Below are 8,882 nucleotides of genomic sequence, written 5' to 3'. Positions count from 1 at the left end.
GCATACATACACAGAACACGCAATAATCAGTCAAACAAGAGCTAACCAAATAAATAAAGGTTGTAGTAGGGGAATAGTGGTTTTAGGGTAAGCTGTATTTACCTGGCCGAAGATTCAGGCCTGTGGAAGAGAGGTGGCCAGCACTTTGCCTTATGTGAAGCTAACGTCAAGACAGCCCATTTACAGAAGTTGGGTTCATGTATTTATAAGAAAAATGTACCCTAGGGCAACGACAAGGTTGCCCCTAAAACAATACCTCAGTGTGTTTACAGGAAGGTTCCCAGACAAATGGTTTTTCCCCAGAGGGTGATCTAAGTATTAAGTGGACCTTGATAGCCCTCCTGAAGCTAAGATATGATACTTGATGTGCTTTGATGACCCAAAACGCAGGAAGGATCACTTCACAGGTGCTATGAATATGCTAGTATGGGTGTAGGTGCCAAAGGGAAATCCAGTACCTGGAATGAAAGAGGTACCATCAAAGGTGGGGTGTTGGTTTCCTGAGAAATCCATTGCTTCAAAAAAACAAAAATAAACTCCACACCTATATTCCCTCTCTTAGGGCTTTTCCAGATTGTTAGATCTTTGTGAGTCTAATGGTTAAACGCCAACAGAATGCCAATCGTATTCCAAGCGGCCCAGCAGCTCTATCCATCTAAACCAGGAGTGACCAAACTGTGGCTCAGGAGCCAGATGTGGCTCTTTCACACATATTGTGTGGCTTTTGAAGCCCCCAATGTTTCATTGGCTGGCTTGGCAAAGGCATTTCTAACTCACTTCTCCAAGCCAAGCCAGCTGGCATCTTGGAGAATGCACTTAAAGTTAAAGTTGCTTTCTTTTCACCTCTCCCCTTCCCCATCTGTTTGCTTCCCTCCCTCCATGTCTTGTGGCTCTCAAACATCTGATGTTCACACCTTGCGGCTCTCAAACATCTGACATTTATTCTATGTGGCTCTTATGTTAAGCAAGTTTGGCCACCCCTGATCTAAACTATCTGAAATTGGTGGAGATAATTCATTGAGTACAGCTACTGTTTCAGCTCAACAGAGCCCCATGGCGCAGAGTGGTAAAGCTGCAGTACTACAGTCCTAAGCTTTGCTCACGACCTGAGTTTGATCCCAGCGGAAGCTGGGTTCAGGTAGCCGGCTCGAGGTTGACTCAGCTTTCCATCCTTCCGAGGTCAGTAAAATGAGTACCCAGCTTGCTGGGGGGAAAGTGTAGATGACTGGGGAAGGCAATGGCAAACCACCCCGTAAAAAGTCTGCCGTGAAAACGTGAAAGCAACGTCACCCCAGAGTCGGAAACGACTGGTGCTTCCCCCACTGCTTCCTTGCCAGAATGCTCTGAATATATGATCCAAACCACAGGCATGCTAAGGATTTCATATTGTAGAATTCCATCTTTCCCCTAGCTCCTAGGAGTAGCTAGGGATGGCCACAAGTTGTTATTCTGTACACCAGTTGTTATAGTCACTGCCTTTCCATGGTACATTTTCCTCTCAATACCTTGCTTCCTGTTAAGTTTCTGAGCCATGCTGCAGTCACTCTCCTAACATGAGAGTACAAGGATTTCAGACTACAGCCCTCATCTATTGGCAGGGGAGCAAGAAGCCCAGTTCCTCCTGAGGCTTGCAGGCTGCATTAATGAGGATCCTCTTGACATTCATATGCAGCAGGTAAATCCGTGATTCCCTGTTCAAGGTGCAGTCACCTCAGCGCTGTTGCTGCAGCAGCTTGGAAGGTATGACTTCATGACGTCTCTTCAAGAAGGGGAAAAGGAGGATTCAGGTAACTATTGACCATCAGTTTCACATCTATATCTGGAAAAGTTTTAGAACAAATGATCAAACAGTCAGTCCTTGAGCATTTAGAAAGGACAGCTGTGATTACTAAAAGCCAGCATGGGTTTCTCAAGAACAAATCATGTCAGACTAACCTTTAAAAAAAAAAGTGGCTACTTTGCTAGATCAGGGGAATGCTGTAGACATAGTTTATCTTGATTTCAAGTAAGGCTTTTGGTAAAATTCCATATGATAGTCTTGTTGACAAATTGGTAAAATGTGGTTTACATCCTATTACTGTTAGGTGGATCTATAACTGGTTGACAGATCGCACCCAAAGAGTGCTTGTGAATGGTTCCGGTTTAATGTAGTAGTTAAGTGTGTGGACTCTTATCTGGGAGAACTGGGTTTAATTCCCCACTCCTCCACTTACAGCTGCTGGCCTTGGGTCAGCAACAGCTATCGCAGGAGTTGTCCTTGAGAAGGTAGCTGCTGTGAGAGCCCTCTCAGCCCCACCCACCTCACAGGGTGTCTGTCGTGGGGGGAGAAGATATAGGAGATTGTAAGCCGCTCTGAGTCTCTGATTCAGAGAGAAGGGCAGGGTATAAATCTGCAGTCTTCCTCTTCCTCTTGGAGAGGAGTGACAAGATCTGGTTGAGTGGTTGCTCTGAGCAGCAGATTTGTTTGTGCTGGAGGATATCCTCAGTATAGCAACTTGCTGAAGCACAGTTTACTGACAGAGTTTGTACATCTCCCATCCATCTACTTGGCAGCATTTAGCTAAACCAGTTGCAGACAAAAAATGTTAACACAACATGGGACTGTTAAATCAGCTCCTTGAAGCATCCAAGAGTGCTTGAGTGAGAATGGAGATATCCCCTGCTAGTGACTAATAGCCCTCCTCCTAAAATGAGGTGGAAGGAAGCCAGTCTTGTATGCCAGGTGGGGTAGCTTAGACTCTTGTGCAATATGGTAAACAGCAGGCTGGCTGCCTCTATCAGTCTCTTAGGCTTGCTGGCTGCCACTTGTATTTTATAATCATGATCTTATTAATGGGGAAGAAGCAGCTGTGACTAAGTCACCATTGCAAATAGGATAGAAATGTTTTACTTGTCCACTTTAAAGACACAACCCAGACTTTTCAAGCTTTCCTGTAAGTTACTTCTGCACAGACTATCTCATTTCTGCTTCTTGTAGCTTGTGTTTCTGGAACAGCCCACTTATTTTCCACCTGTCATTTTGCAATGACAAGTTGTATATAATCCAAATCTTCCTAACATTTTTCTTTCTTTCTTTCTGGTTTCTGTTTGTTCAAGGAGGAAGGCAGATAAAAAATAAATTCAATTGAATAGAAAAATTGTGTGGCTTTTCAGGCTGCACTGTGTCGGAATGAATGGAAGATGCACATTTATATTCAAGGTGTGACGGAATGATAATCTGGCGCACTCAGGTTCCCCTGCCCCCTTACCTACCTTTTGCACCATCTGCATTGTTTTAAATTAAATTAGTATTTAATTGTATTTTTATTGTATTTTATTGTGATATAACTGATTTAGACTGTTTTTAACCTGATGTTAGCTGCCCTGAGCCCTGCATGCCAGGAAGGGCAGCCTAGAAGTCAAATAAATGACTAAGGTTCAGTATTCAGGGAGAAGTTCGGACTCCTGCCTTTTTATAGCAGAACTCTTGGGCGCTTTCCTTACTGGGCAAGAGAGGGGCACTCAAACCTTAGCCTAGTAAATTTTTACTACTGAGGTAGCCTAAAAGGCTACCGAGAACAAGTTAAGAACGGGCAATTAAATCTGACTCAAGGTTTTAACAAAAAGGCTGTTCCAATTAATGGTGGCTGCACTTGTTTCATGCAGTAGAGCCATCTCCGGTTCAAAACCATCTGTTATATTGAAATTATATATAAATGGATTACACTGAAATCCATAAGAGGGCAAAACGATAAGAAATGGCTATTGCTTTTCATTCAGAACACGAACTATAGAACAAACCGGTTTTAGAACAGAAGAAGAACCATACTGCATCAGACCAACGGTCTATCTAGTCCAGCATCCTGTCTCACACTGTGGCCATCCAGTTCCTCTGGATGGCAAACAGTGTAAAGGCTGAGTCCTTCCCCTGATGTTGCCTCCTGGCTCTGGGATTTAGAGACTTGGTGATTCTGAATGCGGAGGTTCCTCTTTTGCCTCCGTCTTCACTGTGGAAGATGAGAATTTTTTGCCCGCCCCAGAACCACTAATTTTGGAAGGGGTGTTGAAAGACCTGAGTCAGATTGAGGTGACAAAAGAGGAGGTCCTACAACTGATAGACAAATTAAAAACTAATAAGTCACCGGGTCCGGATGGCATACATCCGAGAGTTCTGAAAGAACTCAAAATTGAACTTGTGGATCTTCTAACAAAAATCTGTAATCTTTCATTGAAATCTGCCTCCGTTCCTGAGGACTGGAAGGTAGCAAATGTCACCCCCATCTTTAAAAAGGGCTCCAGAGGAGATCCGGGAAATTACAGGCCAGTCAGTCTGACTTCAATACCGGGAAAGTTGGTAGAAACCATTATCGAGGACAGAATGAATAGGCACATTGATGAACACGGGTTATTGAGGAAGACTTAGCATGGGTTCTGCAAGGGAAGATCTTGCCTCACTAACCTGTTACATTTCTTTGAGGGGGTGAACAAACATGTGGACAAAGGAGACCAGATAGATGTTGTTTACCTTGACTTCCAGAAAGCTTTTGATAAAGTTCCTCATCAAAGGCTCCTTAGAAAACTTGAGAGTCATGGAGTAAAAGGACAGGTCCTCTTGTGGATCAAAAACTGGCTTAGTAATAGGAAGCAGAGAGTCAGTATAAATGGGCAGTCTTCGCAGTGGAGGACGGTAAGCAGTGGGGTGCCGCAGGGCTCGGTACTGGGTCCCATGCTCTTTAACTTGTTCATAAATGATTTAGAGTTGGGAGTGAGCAGTGAAGTGGCCAAGTTTGCGGATGACACTAAATTGTTCAGGGTGGTGAGAACCAGAGAGGATTGTGAGGAACTCCAAAGGGATCTGTTGAGGCTGGGTGAGTGGGCGTCAACGTGGCAGATGCGGTTCAATGTGGCCAAGTGCAAAGTAATGCACATTGGGGCCAAGAATCCCAGCTACAAATACAAGTTGATGGGGTGTGAACTGGCAGAGACTGACCAAGAGAGAGATCTTGGGGTCGTGGTAGATAACTCACTGAAAATGTCAAGACAGTGTGCGTCTGCAATAAAAAAGGCCAACGCCATGCTGGGAATTATTAGGAAGGGAATTGAAAACAAATCAGCCAGTATCATAATGCCCCTGTATAAATCGATGGTGCGGTCTCATTTGGAGTACTGTGTGCAGTTCTGGTCGCCGCACCTCAAAAAGGATATTATAGCATTGGAGAAAGTCCAGAGAAGGGCAACTAGAATGATTAAAGGGCTGGAGCACTTTCCCTATGAAGAAAGGTTGAAACGCTTGGGACTCTTTAGCTTGGAGAAACGTCGACTGCGGGGTGACATGATAGAGGTTTACAAGATAATGCATGGGATGGAGAAAGTAGAGAAAGAAGTACTTTTCTCCCTTTCTCACAATACAAGAACTCGTGGGCATTCGATGAAATTGCTGAGCAGACAGGTTAAAACGGATAAAAGGAAGTACTTCTTCACCCAAAGGGTGATTAACATGTGGAATTCACTGCCACAGGAGGTGGTGGCGGCCACAAGTATAGCCACCTTCAAGAGGGGTTTAGATAAAAATATGGAGCACAGGTCCATCAGTGGCTATTAGCCACAGTGTATGTGTGTATATAAATTTTTTTGCCACTGTGTGACAGAGTGTTGGACTTGATGGGCCGTTGGCCTGATCCAACATGGCTTCTCTTATGTTCTTACCATGGCTAGTAGCCACTGATAGACTTATCCTCCATGAATCTATCTAATCCAGAGGTGTAAAGCATGCAGTTCGAGGGCCATATCAGGCCCCCAAGCAACTGGCTGTCATCTGCTTCCTTCTCTATATATCTTGCTTCCTTCTGCATAATAGCTTGCTTTGCAAGGCTTGCTCAATTACACAGGAGCTACAGAGCAAAACATCTATTTTCTTTATTGGCTTGGGGAGGAAGGGGGGAGGAATAGTTTGCTTTGCCAGGCTCTCTCAATTGCAATGTGGAGCTACTGAGCCAAGCCTCTCTTCCTTCTATTGGCTGCGGCTCCTCCCCCCAGTCCCCTGGGGAAGGAAGAAAAGAGCCAGAGGTTCCTTTACCCAGTTCCCTGCATCCCATGGGAGAAATACAAAGAAAGCATCTTTAAGACCAACAAGTGCTAACATTTTAAGCATGTTTTGTTTTTTAAATATATATTTGAGTTATAAAATTTGTCTCTGCTACCTAATCTTAAATAGGTACACACGTGGCCCGACCCAACATGGCTCAGCCCAAGCTGACATGGCCCAGCCCAATAAGGTCTCATTTATGCCAGATTTGGTCCTCATAACAAATGAGTTCAACACCCCGATCTAATCCCCTTTTAAAGTTGTTTATTCCTGTGGTCATCACTACATCCTCTGGCAGCGAATTCCACATTTTGATCACTCTCTGTGTAAAGTAGTATTTCCTTTTGTACATTGTGAACCTACCACTTATCAGTTACATTGGGAGAGGGAGAACAGACCATTGGATGCTTAGAGTGAAGGGTCCTCTGAGGAACAGACATCCCATTCAGGGAGGCAGGAACGAAGTCTTTTCCACTTTGTGGGAGTCACTCATCTCTTTCTTTGTGATAATTCTGTGAAAGCAGTTAATATGTCCTAAACTATAAGGATTCAATGTTATAAAAACAATTACAAAGAGAAATACGAGTAACAACAAGATAAAGAAACAATAGGACAGGAAGTGGTCCTGCTGAACAGAAGAATTAAGAATGACGATGACTTCAGGAGGAACAAGGAAGGAGGGAGGGAATGTGTGACTGCAGAGAAGATAATGATGAACAACAGTTACAGGTAAGTGCAACCTTGGCTGATTCCGCATTAGCCTTTGCTCCGGCTCCGATGCTGTGTTTCCCCCAGGGCAGATGTTGGTTTTCGCACATTTCGACCCGGGGCGGCAGTTTGACCCACCTCTGAAGTGGTGCTGCCCTGGATCAGGGTGATCGGCAAAATACCTGATTTTTTTTTGCTGCAGTTCTGAGGCTCGGAATTTTATGCACGGAACTCGAGCCAGTGTGCTGTCAAACTTGTTGCATCGTTAGAACGCACCCATATAACTCCATGCCCCTGATTCTGCCCAGTTATTTCATCACACCCTCTTACTCCCTTTTAAAATTGCCATTATCCAATTAGGAATTTTTTTTTTAAAGCAAAGCTGGTTTTGCGTTACAACGCTGCAACACATAATGCTGCAACACGATTCTATTTGCCCGAATGCATCCCTTACTTTCAAACGCCCTCTTTATGGTGTTCCACGAGATTTTGGTAATGTGCCCTCCACACTGGGACCTTAGCAAGCTTCTCACCTGAGGAGGTGGGGTAAGTCCATGATTGAAGGAGACTGAAGTACACTCTTCCAGACAGCAGCATCTTTTCTTGCCTGCAGGCAGTGTCTGATGAAGGTATCATCGGTAGACCATGTGGCAGCCCAACAGATGTCTTTGACACTTGGGGTTTTTTGGCCACTGTGTGACAAGAGTATTGGGCTGGATGGGCCATTGACCTGATCCAACATGACTTCTCTTATGTTCTTATGTTATTGAGCAGAATCTGCTGGAAGGCTGCAGAAGAAGCTTGTGTTCAAGTGGAATTTGCTCTAATATCCAAAAAAACAGGATTCTCCAAATGCTTTATAACAAGAGCAAACTGTAGACACTACCCAATGGGATAGAGCCTGGGATGACACTGCTCCAACCTTCCTAGGGCCCCAATAACAAATAGTTACTTCTGCTTACAGAATTGCTTCATTTTTCCCAAAATAATACAGTAAAGCTCTCTTAATGCCCAGAGTGTGTCAGGTTTTTTTCTGCACGTGAGGTGAGAATGGGAAAGAAAACTGGTAAGATAATATCTTGTGCCAAATGAAATGTAGACACAACCTTGGGGTACACCCTTCTCTTTAAAAAACTCAGAAATGGCAGATCATTCTGGAGACCAGTGAGTTCACTGACTCCCCTGGTAAAAGTAATGGCTACTAGGAATGCACCTTCCATGATAAATGGGATAAATATCAGGAGGCCATGAGATAGGACCACAGGTACCAGCCACTGCGGAACAATGTGTGGGAAAATGTTAGCCAATCCTTTTGGCCAGTTTGTGTGCGAAAACTGAGTCATCTTGTATCTCTTTGTGAAAAGCAGAAATAGCCCCTAAGTGTCATATAACAACTAAACGTCCTAATGAAACTTCTAAGCCCAATTGAGCCAGTGATAAAAGGCAATGTAATATCAAGGACCTAGGGCAGGTGAACAGACAGCTCCCTTGCTCTAAAATCCAATTCTGGAAATAAATCCATTTCCTATGATAGGACTATCTAGTGGCAGTTTCCAGGATTATATGTGGATATCTAGGACCCCTTGTGAGAAAGGTAGACCTATGGTAGAATTCTGCATGTGGCTAGCTGGAGTCTGGCTATGTCATAGTAGCAGAGCGGCTAGTGTAGGAGAAGGTCAGGCGCAGGAGGAAAAAGCATGTAGATACCTCTCCAGGCAAAGAAGGTGAGAAAACCAGACTTGTTTGGGCCTGAAGGGGGCCACCAAGATGACCTCCATATGGTCTAGTGACATCTTCCCTATACCCCTAAAAAGCAGTGGAAAGGGGGGTGGGAATTGTAGAAATATGTTCCTGACTAGGGCATCTGAAAGGCATCCTCTAGGGAGGCTGAATCTGCCCCTGCTTGGGAGCAGAACTGGGGGGCCTTGTTGGACTTGGCTATAGTGAAGAGGTCTATCTGATGATAACCCCAGGCTTCAAAAACTGGGACAGTGTCCTGGAGACGGGTGGACCATTTCTGATTCATCCTGTATACTCTGCTGAGCCTGTCTGCTTCTGTGTTGAGGGTTCCTGTTATATGAATAGCTCTGAGGGACACCCCCATATTGGC

The sequence above is a fragment of the Heteronotia binoei genome, chromosome 2 (assembly GCF_032191835.1).
Source record: "Heteronotia binoei isolate CCM8104 ecotype False Entrance Well chromosome 2, APGP_CSIRO_Hbin_v1, whole genome shotgun sequence".
Lineage (NCBI taxonomy): Eukaryota > Metazoa > Chordata > Lepidosauria > Squamata > Gekkonidae > Heteronotia > Heteronotia binoei.
Note: the sequence above shows the minus strand (reverse complement) of the source record.